This window comes from Aulostomus chinensis, chromosome 4 (genome assembly GCF_037954235.1).
Source record: "Aulostomus chinensis isolate RoL2024-O1b breed Wild chromosome 4, RoL_Achi_v1.0, whole genome shotgun sequence".
NCBI classification, from domain to species: domain Eukaryota; kingdom Metazoa; phylum Chordata; class Actinopteri; order Syngnathiformes; family Aulostomidae; genus Aulostomus; species Aulostomus chinensis.
This window is the reverse complement of record NC_141323.1, coordinates 14,418,699-14,431,845: the sequence shown is the minus strand read 5'-3', so window position 1 is coordinate 14,431,845 and position 13,147 is coordinate 14,418,699. Positions and strand designations below refer to the sequence as shown.

Below are 13,147 nucleotides of genomic sequence, written 5' to 3'. Positions count from 1 at the left end.
TAAATGTCATTAGGGGGTGTGTGCAGGAGGTCTGTGGAGACGGCTGCTTGCCCTCCCTCTCTGGCAAGATGACGCCGAATTTTCCAAATTTGGTCGAGGGATGTAGCGTGGCTCAAGGAAGATGTGATCACATTTTTGAATGGTTCTGTTTGACATGTTTTAAAAAAAAAAAAAGGCTTTTTTTTTTTCAATGTAGTTTGGCTGGGGTTGGCGGTGCGTGCCCTCTCGTTGGGTCTGAAAGGTGTATCCATCAACAAGGAAGTAAAACATCAATCAAGTACCCAGGAAAATAAATATAGGTAATATCTAACGTAGTACAACGTTGTATTTAAAAGCAGCCCTCCGGCCCTCCCTCGGAGGGAAGTGTTTACGGCCTGTTCCCGCTGCCCCCACTCGTTCAAAAAGTTACTTCATGCAAATTTTATGTGTTTGTTGTGAGTAAATCTCTGGAGCGCTCATTTAATGAAGCTGCCCATCAGTCGTGTTTTTGGTTACTTTACAGTCGCCCGCCATCAATTTTCATTCTCCTGACAAGTCTCTCTGCTGCTTTTCTTCAGTAAACACGGCAGTTTATGTTCCTGTATAGTCTTTAGGTGTCCGTCCCCCCCCCCCCCCACCACCACACACACACACACACACACACACACATATGATATGAACCCCTAATGCAGCTTTGTTTACATCCAGCACTGCAAAACTACCGCAAATGTCTCCGGGACAGTTTCTTCCAGGGTCCTCGGATCCCCTTCCCCTCCCTTCTAATCTCAGTCTCAACAATGACCTCACTGCCCTCGTTTTCCACCCCACCTACAATCCCATAATTGCCTCTTCCAACACACACACACACACACACACACACACACTGATCCAGACAGCTGTGTTTACTCTCTGTAGGGTCTGTGGGAACTTCCTGCTGACCTCAGCACAGACAAACAGCGTGACGCTGGGCTGGATTGATCGCTGATCACATGTGGATCTTTTCACGTCCCTATGTTTTAAAATGTGCGCTAATCAATGGACGCCGCTCGGAGTGGCCGGTCTGCTCTTTTCATGTATTTCAGAATTATTTTCCCAGACCTGTAAATAAATCATTCTAGACTTTTTTTTCCCCCCTTTTTTTCCTAAAAACATGAAGCGAGTTTTCGCACTCATGTCACGCTCAGCGCCGAGCTAACCTTTTCACCCAAGCTAACGGCTAACAAGGTTCAGACGAAAACACACACACGGTCCCCTCTCGTCTCGTCAAGTCAAACAAAGGTCTCATTCACAGTCATGGCTATGTGGGGATTGTACGCCACGCTCAGCTCAAGGTTGGGGAAGTTGAGGCGCATCAGATCACCGCCGGTGGGGTGGGGGGGGGAGGGGAGGGGATACACATCCCTTTATGTCACTAAATGGACCAGAAGAAACCACTAACTGGTTCACATGTTTCCTGGTTCTTAAGAACTCCACACCCGTTTTGCTCTAAACCTATAATATTACCTCTCACAGCGTCCATTCGCCTAATTACCGGAGACTTTGAAGATTTTAAAAGTTCTGCTCAAACCCAAATGATACGCAAGTGAATTTGTCGCCGTGGATCCGTTAACACGTCTCCAACGGTGCCAAGTGTCCTGGATTGAAAGACTTTCATTCCTGCAGATGATCAACTCCCCCCCCCGAAGTAGATACCTGTGGCGCTTTTGTGACCAGAACTACCTCACCTTAGCATCGCTCGGTTACAGTAGCGGCGGCGAGAGGGAGAGAGTGACACGCGTCTCCCCAGAGCCAGAACCGCACCAGCTGGTATTCTCGAAGCTTGTGAGAGCCACAACATCACGCTATACATTTTTCCTGGCAAACCAGCGCGGGACTGCGCTCGTAACAGCCACCTCGTAAATTTCACTGCACCATTGGCATCTCGCACGCAAAACACACACTTAAGTACGGCAGACATTTAAAAAAAAAAAAAAAAAAAGAATAAAATGTTACGGCGCTGATCTCTCCATCTCTCAGAAATGAGTTTCTGCAGCGTATCGCAGCTACAGCGCTACCAGAGCAATAACAAGAGGTTCCTCCATGTTCACCCGCAGTCATGGTAGTTCAGTTACAGGTTTTGGTGCGTGTGTGTGTGTGTGTGTGTGTGGCGACGTAAAGTTTAGGAATGGCCCTGTCAAGCAGATTTAACACATGAACAAAAAGTTGAACGTAATGAAATTCAAGTTTCTTAATAAGTTGGAGGCGTAAACGGGAGCAGGGATTATGCACCATGTTGATGCAGCGCAGTTGAAGTAAAACCTTGTGACGTCCCTCGTAAAAATGCGTAAAGTCTAGTGAATAAAAAGTGACGATTTAGGATTTATTTTCGGATCGCTGGGTAAAAAAGTCTGTCGTTATAATCAACTAGCTCTTTGCGTGTGGGCAGGTTTTAAATTAAGTGTACTGCTGTTTACATCAAAACTGCTGTGTTGGGTTTTTTTTGTTGTTTTTTTAGAGACTCCGATTTTTCACTCATATTGTCCACTATCGCCAAAAGTTGTCTCAATTTCCACAACGTCAGACTAAATAAACAACCGGGCGCCCTGAGAGACCCCAGGGGGAGAAAGGGGTGGGGTTCTGAACCACAGTTTGGCCCTGCTTTTTGATTTTAATACAAACAAAGTGGAAGATGTCCATATGTGGCAGGACAGGCATCCACCGCTACGTCGCAGCAACATTCTCAACGTGTAGCTTTCTTTTCTTTTTTTTCTTTTTGGCAATATTACAAATGGGTTAATGTGATTTTTGGCTTGTGGTGGAGAATCTTTGACATGATGCTCTTCATGCTGCGTGTGTTCTCGAAGATATACAGTTAGGCACCTAATATAAACACGGGCAGACTGCGACGGGCTTGTAACGTTGTGAAATCCCGCTCATGCGTCGGACACGATGTTCCTCCACAAGTGGAACGAGTTGGTTTGCACTCTGAAACCACAACAAACTTTTGTATTCACAGTTGCAGATTTAATGTGGATAAAATATTTTTATGAAGGCTTCATATTTTCAAACGACTGCTGAATTAGAGGCTCGAGTCAAAGTGAATGAGACAAATCAGTGAGGAATTTTCTCCTCGCTCCTCATGCCTCCTTTTTTTTTTTTTTCTTCTCTCTCTACGAGATTGTTCAAGGACTAAATTATCTCATAGGTGTTGGAGGTTGTAACGTGTTTGCAGCTGTTCCCAGCTTTTGGGAAATATAACTATTTGGGATCCAGCAGAGCCCCACAGAAACGAATGAGTGAATGCTACTTAGCTTAGCACAATGACTGGTAGTGGTTGGGAAGTGTTAGCATACATCTGTTTCAAGTCTTCAATCAGATGAAGGTCCACAGTAATCATCTGCTTACAAAGTCAGCAGGCAACGACTGTTTTCAGGGCCGGCCCTCCCCAATGAGGGGCCCGAGGCCAGATTTTTATAGCTGCCCCACCCCGTCAGTGAGCTACATATGCACAAAAGTAACCAAATAGCTTTGTTTTACAGCTATTATGTAAAAATGGTGATTCCTAGGGGGGGGGGAAATGAACAACCTCATGGGTACATGTTGTCTACTACGCAAGTATGATGTACAGTGTATTTTTTAGATATTAGATTAGATACAACTTTATTGGTATTGCAGTGAAATGTTGATTTTTAGCAGATGCAAAGATGCACGAAACTACAGTTTAATAAGGCATGTGGGTATGCTAATTTATGGAGTATTACTACTACGCCTAATAATAATGTGTACTTTGATGTAAAGTTTAAGCCGATGAACACGCTTTTTGAACTGAAACACAGCGACCAACTAGGGTTAGAAACCTGATATATAACCCGCTACAGAAATCTAAAACTGGTTATTTACTGATTAGCACACCATGTTGAGGCTAATCGCTCAGGAGCAAGTTAGCAACTTAACTGTCACTGGGCTAAGTGACGGACGCAGTTCAACCGATGCTTCATTTCATGACCGTAGCTTTACTTTACCTCGTTCTTTCTCCCGGTTTTCCTCCTTTTTTTTTTTTTTTCTTCCCTGTGCTCTGGACAGTTTAGGTCGTTTTGACATGATTACAAAGTTCTGAGGTCACATCAATAAATTTGCCCCACCCCCACCCCCCCCAACAGCCGGGGGGAGGGCACTTATTTGGTATTATCATTTGTAGTAATATTATTTTGGCACTGCTTTACATTTGAATCTGTTAGCGTTTCCATTTTAATAGCTAATAGTAATAACTAGTTTTAATAGGATTATACTGAAGGTGATCCCCCCCCCCCCCTCCCCCCCATATTGCTGAATGAGGCAGGCCGCTCTGAGTGTTTTGGTAAATTTGATAACTTTTTTTTTGACAGCGGTATGCTAACACTTACCACCGACTTCCATTCATTGTGCTAAGCTAACTTATATATTTCCCAAAGAGTACTTTTGTTGCTTTAAAAGTTCCTGACACACTCTGTAGTTTACTTACGCTTGACACAAAAGACCAAATTAAATGGTTTCCATTAAAGGTGAGATAGAGAGAGAGAGAGAGAGCGCGAGAGAGAGAGAGAGATTTTAGTTGACTGAGCAAACAAAATCCACTAAAGGCATGTCGTGTTATTTTACCGTGTGTGCGTACTTTGAGTCCTTGCCAAGCCAACTGTATGGATCATAGGTGACAGAATTTCAGTTCCCCTCCCCGCCTGCACAAACACAGGACTGTCCTCGCCATGTTTTGGCATCCATAAAAAGGATGCAGGTGTGTAGGTTTAACCCGCACCTACACTTCATGGAATGCCCCCCAACGTAAACACACATAGCTCCGGTGTGTGTGTGTGTTCACCTCCCAGGTGAATGTGGGTAAAAATAACCCCCGGCTGTTGTCTACTTTCAGGACTCTGGAGTGTCAACAGGGCGACGTGTTCCCGTAATGTTACAGGTAAACAGTATTAGCGCTGCTGACTTCCTCCTTCATCCATCAGACGTGCTGTAATACGGCGAGCAGAGGTCGCTGAACCCTCGGTGAGGGTGTTGCAGACTTTCTGCTCAGGTGACCAATGAGAACGCAGAAATACCTGGTGATAGCAGCGCGAGGGGAGGGGAGAAGGTCGACGGCGTTTGTGCGCGATAGGTGCGGCGTTAACAGCCCTGATAACACACGCCACAGATGATTGGGCAGACAACAGTGGTGGAGTGGAGTGGGGGAGGGGTGGTGGCTTGTCAAACTTGTTCCAAATGTCTGCTGGTGAAGCGTGTTAACATTCTGCATGTGAACGTCCACCACTGCCGGCCCACATACGTTTCAGTTCAACTCAATTGTTCCCAAATCACTTCTCATAACATCTCTAACTCCTCACAGCAATTGCCCCCCCCCCCCCCCCCCATGTCACTCGAGCTGCATGTAGAAACCCAACACCATTTAGCCTGAAGCTGTCCAAATATGGCCCTCAGCCCATTTGGTCACGCCCGCACACGCCTCAAAGAAATCGTTGATCACGTCTCTAATTGAATCAACAACAATTTCATTACTGGAGCTCAAGAAATACAGATTAAAAAAAAAAGAAAAACCATTATTTTTCTGTGGGTCTGTCTTTTCAAAAGTGTTTTTCAGTGGCAAATGTAATTACCAGCAGCACATCTTGTGCTAATAGAAGCCAAGGACACCCCCTCCAACCCCCCACTCCCCCCCCCCAGCCCCCCTGTGTCTCTCGGCCATGCAGGCACAGTGACTGTTTTGTGAGCCAAAGAAACAAATCATTTAGCCTTTATTTGGCTTTTAAGATGTGACCTAATATTAAGCCTGTAATTTTCTAAGTCATTGTACCCCCCCCCCCCCATCTCTCTCCTCCTCCACACACTCCCCCCTCCAGTAATCTGCGTCAGTTTGGTGAAAATTATAGTTTACTGGAAGAGATGGCTGCGAGTGCTGCCTCTTGGGTCGGAAAAACATCAGGAAAAAGGAGGGGAGACTTCCATTTTTCCTTTTCTGGTGGGAAAGTTTGTGTGTGTGTGTGTGTGTGTGTGTGTGTGTGTGAGAGAGAGAGAGAGAGAGAGACGGGGGGGGGGGGGGAGACAAGATTTCTGCTGCTCTTCTCTGTATCTGCCAAAAAGCTGGGCTGCAGGGGTGAATGGTTGCTTTCATAATTTGATCCCTTTTCTTCATTCTGACTGAAACAATCAAGCGTGTACTCCAACCACCCCCCCCCCCCACCCCCCAACCCTTTTCAGTCTCTCTCTCTCTCTTAACACTCATACACACATAACCAGCGGCTGGCTTAAGTGCTGTGAAGCCAACAGTGGTAATGGTTTCCAGTCTGGCTAGTCCTCCTGATACTGAGTCTGCATCACATATAAGTGCGTGTGTGTGTGTGTGTGTGTGTGTGTGTGTGTGTGTGTGTGTGTGTGTGTGTGTGTGTGTGTGTGTGCGTGCGCGGAGTCTCCGAGGTTCTCTCTGATCCTGTTACACTAATGGCTGCAGTCTTGCCATCCTCTTTAATGCCACTCAGAGTTCACCAGGGACGGATGGATGACACGAGCTCGCCTCTCACACTCGAGAGTGTAACTCTACGCACGTGAATTGTACGAGGCAACAAAGGGGCACGTCTCCGTTGTGAAGGGCTGTTACTTAAGAGGGTCGTTTCATCATCGAGAGACTTAAAAAAAAAAAAAAAACAACCCACAAACAGTTTGACAGTTTTAAATCTCAGACACCCCCCCAACACCACCACGCCTGCCCCCCATCTTCAAAGACCACTCTCGGACCCTAGGAGCGTGCTTTTGGAGTTCAACATATGGCATCTTTTACGAGTGTACAGCACATAGCGTTTCTGTTTTCATTATACAAGGATTACAGTTGCAGGGTTGTACTGTGATTATTTTTAGCCACGCAATAAACCATGAAGGGAAAAATGCAGACGCAATGCAGAGAAAGTCCTCCAAAAAAGACTCTTCCACTCGTCTTTAGTCGTCTCCTCTGATTGCACACTTCCCCCTATATCCCTATTTATATCCTCCTTGCTTCCCGATTCCTGCCTTAGAGGTAGTGTGCGGTGCATCCTTGTTGTTGTTTGTTTGCACAAGACAGAAAACGTGCACTCGCGCTATCTCCTTGTAGCGTTGGAGTGGCAGGTAGCCTTAAGGTTGAAGGAGGAGGTTTGTGGTTGTAAATGTACCAGCCAAAGCTCAGCCAAAGCTCATGTAAAAAGCACAGTTTTTGGCCACATTTGCCCCAGAATGTAATGGGTTCTTCTTGGCCCACGCGAAACCCCTGCACCAAATTCGGCTTCAAATTTATTTATTTTTTGCCTAATCCTGCTGGCAGCCAGAACAACACCATCGGCTCTCCTTGGCAGAGGAACTAAAGGCCTTTCCCAGAGCTCTGCCAAGACAATATGAAGTCATCAGATCAAGATCCAGTTCCAAATCAATTCCAAAATAAAGCTGAATGTTCCTCTACCTAAGTTCAATCGTCCCCGCCAATTTCATCAAAATATATCCACAACTTTTTGAATTTATCCCGCTTGAGGACAAACCAAGGCCATTGATCACGTAACCTCCTTGGCAGAGGCAAAAACATCCAGGAGGCTACCTGTCAAGGGATTCTCTCTGATATTAAGTGTAGTGGGACTTTTTGACAGGAGACAAATATACTTGGCTTTGGTTTTTGTAGCATAAGCAGAAATAATGGTCCCTGCAGATAAAATCATCTGTCTTGTCCTTTTAACCAGTGTGAGGCAGTAACACATAACTTAGTTATGCGTTACAGAAATATGATTATATTTTCCAGGAAAATAAAATCCTGCAATTACATTACTGTTGATGCCAGGAATGTTCCACTACTCCCAACAATGTGAGGCTTGTGATTAATGTGTGCGAGTGTCTCTGTACGTCCAGTGTCTTTTTAAGGAGAGTGGAAGGCTGGAGCGAAGTGCAGAAAAGAGCAGTTTGATGGAAACGATATCGAGGTCAGGCTCTGACGCTGGTAAATAAAAAAACAAAAACAAAACCCAACTGAACTGGATCAGAACCAACCAGCTAACGCGCTAATGTGCCGGTCATTGGTCATGCCTCGCCGACTGCGGTTCCTGAGCACTTGTGCGCAGATTTCACGAGAGGGTCAAAGAGCACTGACACGGTTATGTCACCAAGTACCAAAAATCTTTTCAGCACAAGCAGATCATTTCTGCTGAATCTCGTATTATTGACGGATTTTATTTTATACCCTTTTCTCCATTCACCTGAGACTTTTTTTTTTTTTTAAAGGGGTGAAGGAACAAATCACAAGACAGAAATAAAACAAAACAGATGGCAACTTGCGGGCAGTGATCGATGGAGGAAGCACAGGAGTGGGGCTGGGGAGAGAGATCCAGGACAGGGCTGCAGCTGAAGGGAATCAGGAGGGACACGCCGAGCGGGAAGGAAACCAAATCACAAAAGACAAACATGAAAAAAACATGAAATTTCCTAAATGGGATGGCGACATGAGTTAGCTTAGCATAAGAACGAAAGTCATGGGGTTTATTAGCATCTGGGTGAGGGACGCGCCTCCTGGAGTGACATCTTATTGACATACTTTGCCTTCGCTGGCTCGATGATGTCTCTTATCAGATGCAGTATTCCCACGAGGTCATTCATCGTGAGGTTTCATTAGACTTCACAGCGAGAACGAAATTATGTACCATGAGAGGTACACTTGGAATTGGAAAATCGTGACATAACCAATCAAACAAAGGTTCCTCTAGATTCCCGTGCGTCGCCCGAGGCCATATTTATTTTTACATGACACACAGTAGAACACACAAGGAAAAGAATCTCCCTTATCTTGTTGCACGACACTGTATCTTATGACAAATGTCCCAAGGAGAATAGAGATGAAACATTACATAAACTCGCACTATTGTTGCTTTTAGTCCAACAATAGGTGCTGCCAAAACGTTCCCTTTTTTTTATTTTTTAATCGAACATTTTGTTTTTCAAAAACAGGCTCACTAGCAGATAACTCCATTATTGTCACAGGACTAAAAATAGCATGAAGAATTGCGCATGACGGTGTTAGTGTTTTTCCATTCCAATTTCCTGTCCCATCCAGTGTGTAAAGGACTACTTAACGGCATGGAGTTATTGGGTGGAGGACTGTGCAGCTTCAATGGAGATTTGGGACCTATAAAGTGCTACTTAATGAACAAAACGTTAGCTAGCTTGCAGGCTGGTAAGGTAGCTAACTGTTTTTGGCTAAGTGCTAACTGTTGCATATCCTTTCCACACGTAAAATACAGATGCCGGAGCTCATTAACGTCTCGAAAGGTAAACAGTCGTTTTCAATTTCTGAGCAATGTATAATGAGCAGTTGGAGCGACCGTACCAACGCTGCTCTTAAGCACACCATGCTAACGTAGCCGACCGAGGATTTCAAACCCAGCTGCTAACCCAGTCCAATTTAAGAGGCACGACCTCTGACCTGTGTTGTTACACATCGGGTGCTCCTCCCTCGGTGATGGACAGTTGACTTGTTTCGCAAATGTTACCATAGTTAAAAGTTTTACCACAAACCCTGCAGAGACCGGCTCCACTGCAGTCATTAAAACCCAGCTTTGATGGAGGAGAGGCCCACCAGCACTTGGGCTAATAAATGTGGGTATGTGGTTCCAGTGTTCGTGTTGGTCCCCATGTTTTTCGGTGTACCAAGCGCAGAAGTGTACACAATCCAAACTCTGGGAGCAGCCGCAGGCCCATCATGGCTAGAATTTCAAAGGAGTTCATCAGGTGTTACTTAGTAAGAAATGCATCATTATAGGCCATTTAAAAATAAAATTAAAAAGTACCCCAGGCTCTGCTTCCTCAGCGGGAATTCACTGTTATTACACCAGATCCTGGTTCACAGGAACAGCAAAGGAACTAACAAAACAAGAACAGAGTATGACACCCAAAAAGGCCCAGTCAGACTGTTTTCAAATTTCACTTAGATGCTCTCCAAACTTCCTGGAAGACTTTCTGTCATAACCACTGGTCAGAATGTTTCTAATTTTGTCGTCTTGATGATCTATCAACGTCAGCGACCACGAAAGGTCTGGTTTGTTTATCAGCTCCTTCTGAACTTTCCATTTACAGCAAAGATACGCCAGTGCTATCTGGCAGCCCTCAACCTCTGTCTGTCACTCAGTCAACATTCGCACGCTATTTTAACCGCCAGTGCTATCGCGGTTGTGACAAAGCCTCCTGCTAATCCCCCCCCACCACGCCCTCCACTTGCTGATCATCTCCCTTTGTCCTTGTGACACTTTTCACAACACAAGACTTCCCTGATTAACCCCACGCGTCCTGAGAGGTAGCATGCTAATTTGGCAAATTATCCCACCCCACCCACCTTTTCCACTTCAAACACTGTAGAACCGGTGTGGTTGGTTCCCAGTGATTACCTTCGCAGCGCAAACAATGCGTCTAATTTGCTTAGGGAAAAACTGTCTGGCCTTCTGGAAAGTGGCTAATGTTTGTACTGTGTCATGTGTGGGGGGGGGGAGAAACTCCAAGCGGCTTACTCTAATGTTTGATCGTGAAGGGTGGGATGAACTACCCAACACCCTGCGACGCTTATTTCAGTGCTTCGTGTTGGGTATAATACGGCGTGATGCTTTAAACGAAGAAATAGCAGCAATATATGAGGAGCGCTGGGAATAATAGCTTCTTGTTGTTTATACAATCCGCTTTATCTTCCACACTTCCCCGTTCTCCTCCATCTCCTATTCGCTGCCTGTAATGAAATTGCTCACATACCCTTCCATTAATCAATTCCAGAGTCAGTATAAGAAATGGTAATGAGGTAATCGCTGATGTCTGCTTCTCCCTCCGCTGCCTTTCCCCAACGCACTCCCGTTATCCATCTTCTTCCTCGCTGCCTTCTATTACACACTCGTCACTGCGTCTTTAATGGACCGGATCCCACTGTTGTTAATTAGCACCTTTTTTTTTTTCTTCTCCTTCTTCTTTTTTGTGGCTCTTTGCCGACTCCAACAGATAATGTTGCATTTATGAGCAGGGGGAGGAGGCCTCTCGATCCGTCAGCTTTAAGTTCATCACTTACACGTGCAGCCATGATGATTTTCTCATGTTCTGCAAAGTTTCCCCTTCCGACCTGCATCTAATAATCATATCATGTCGCGTACTCAGTATGTGGCTGCTCGCAGCACAGTCTTCCTCAGCTATTGCCAGAAGAAGACCACAGCTGTTCTCGTAGAGCCTTTAGTCACAGTAGGTAACTAACTAGTATTGCGCGGGCTGCGAGATACGCGTTTCCGAGCACCTTGAACTTTGCTGCTTCGATTTAAGGAGCAAAAACCAGAATACCATATTTTTTTTTGGGGGGTGTTGGTGAGGTAACCCGACAGCATGGTGTCATCTCTTTACAACCTTCTTATGAGGAGTTTTTTTTCATATAACCAGAACTGATAACAGAGTTGGCTCATGACGTGTCTCGTCTATAACGCTAGGTTGTCTATTGAACGTAAAGCTCCCCCGGCACGCCAACGTTAGCGACTGACGAGACAAATCCACGGTTTGAACCACTCTTGGAACTCAAGGTGCATTTTTGTTTCATAGAATCCTGGAAAAAAGTGTGTGTTTTGTGTGTATTTTGCAGTAGACTACATCGCACAACAGTAAGGTCAGAAGACGAGAGATGGGAAGCATCGTTAGGCGACTCTGCAGCTAGCAAGCAGCTGCAGCATTGGAAATGTGGGAGACACAGCGTGGTATTAGTTTCCATGAAACATTGTGGCCGGGGTGTTTCATTGGCAGAGATGAGAAGCACTGCCACCGGCTGTGAACTCGAAACAAAACTCCAAGTCGCAGTTCAATCTTGGCAAGTGTTGCTTGGCAAAAAAAAAAAAAAAAAGAAGCTTCCAGGCACATTTCTGGCTATGATGTCTTTAAGAGTCAGCGCGCTGAGCTCTGACAACATTATCTCGCCAAATCCGAACAGAAAAAAACACAAAAGGCCTTTGCAGGCCCTCAGTGTTCATGACTGATTTGCATCAATAAAACTGATGAGCTGAGGTGTTTCCATTTTGAAGTGGAACATAAAACAACGAAGGAGCTAACTACACCAGTGTAAAGTCAACCTACTATTAGATGTCAACATTCAACTGAACTTTTCACACAGACACATTTAGAATATGCGGTGTTTTATATGCATTATTTTGAGGAATATTTTGCATACATACATACAAAATGGCTTCCTGCATTATTTTTCTTTAGGGGCCAAAGGCGAAAAGTCTAATCCACACAGCTTTGTGTAGCAAAGAGACCCAACAAACCCAACCGCAGACAATACACTTGAGTGACACGGTGTTCTCCGAGATCACTCCCTCTTCTTCCAGAGCCTAAGATGTGAAGCTGGGAGGCGTTATGTATTCTAATGTATGTAAAACCTTTCGGGTTCTTGCAGAGAGCCTCCTTGCAGCAAGGTGAAGATGTGTAAATTGTGTTACAGTTTGAATGAAATCAGGTTATTATTGAGATTGGTGGGGAGTTTGGTCATGGAGCTGATTGCCAAGTGCATGTGAAGAGGAGTGGAGATGGATCACAAATGTAATTCTGGACATACGTGGCACACGCGGAGGGAGCTGATTTGAATATTTCAAATCAGGATATAGTGACCAACAGGCGTGACTTTCTCTGAGGATGTCTGTGCACGGATGTTTGTGCACGTGGGTTTTTGTACGTGGGCTTTGTGTGAAAGTTCACTTCTTTTCTGTTTCACAATCGTGATGAAGGTATGAAGCTTGATTGCATGTTTATATCACATAATCAGGAGACGCACACAAGCGGCCACTAAAAATATCAGCATGACCTGGAAAAAAATGTTTGTTTTTTTTTCCCTTGTACGGAAGTCATTTGCATTGAAGATTATTCCTAAATTCATCAAAACAACGGTCAGCTTTGCAGCTTTCTCAAATTTCGGATTGGAAAGTCCATTGTAACAGAATCAAGAGGAATCTCATGGAAAATACATGAAAAGACCACATGCAACCTTGTAACCCCACATTACCTGCCGTTTATTACGTTGGGTGGACAGTCAATTTTTTTGTGCCTCGTACAGCCTCGTAACAATGCAGCAGTTAAGACGGGGAGACCAGAAGGGCTTTAAAGGTAGAGTTTGTCATTTCTGGCAGTAGGAACCAAT

At 44.9% G+C, this 13,147-nt stretch overlaps 1 long non-coding RNA gene across 1 annotated transcript; it reads right to left on the bottom strand.

Moving 5' to 3' along the window:
* Nucleotides 1-8,223: 8,223 nt before the first annotated feature.
* LOC147262801 (uncharacterized) lies at nucleotides 8,224-9,866 on the bottom strand. Its single transcript, XR_015112582.1, has 3 exons — nucleotides 9,792-9,866; nucleotides 9,520-9,707; nucleotides 8,224-8,352 (listed from the first exon to the last, which is right to left on the bottom strand). It is a non-coding gene; the product is annotated as an uncharacterized LOC147262801 (long non-coding RNA).
* Nucleotides 9,867-13,147: the final 3,281 nt, after the last annotated feature.